The following is a 493-nucleotide window of genomic DNA, read 5'->3' on the forward strand; positions in this document are numbered from 1 at the left end:
TATATATATATATATTACTATATATATAGTTTGAATTGACATATTATAATTTATGATTTATAAATATGTATTATGTATACAGAATGTTTGGTAATTCTGACACAGTTAATCTATGTTGAGATACATCTATAATAGAAAGAATTTAAACAATGAATTTGATTTGAAGAAAATTTATCTCGATAAATCCTTTTAAATTTATGCTCGATGTATTTTAAGGGAAGGCCTGGTTGACAGGGTAAACAAAAATTTTTTTCATAAAACGACAATACTTTTCGAGAATATGTTACTCAAATTTTGGAAGAAATTTTTCAGTAAATTCAGTGTTTATAACGGGAGCGCGACGATTATTGAGATATTGAGAAGCATTTGATTCTTATTTACACCGATCTGTCAATTAAACGATTTGTTAACGATGTCTGAGTGAACATATCCAGAACATGAATGAACGTTTTAACTCGACCGTCTGGAACTGGCGCCAAAACACTTCAATTAC

Source organism: Atta cephalotes (genome assembly GCF_000143395.1).
Source record: "Atta cephalotes unplaced genomic scaffold scaffold00003, whole genome shotgun sequence".
NCBI classification, from domain to species: Eukaryota; Metazoa; Arthropoda; class Insecta; order Hymenoptera; family Formicidae; genus Atta; species Atta cephalotes.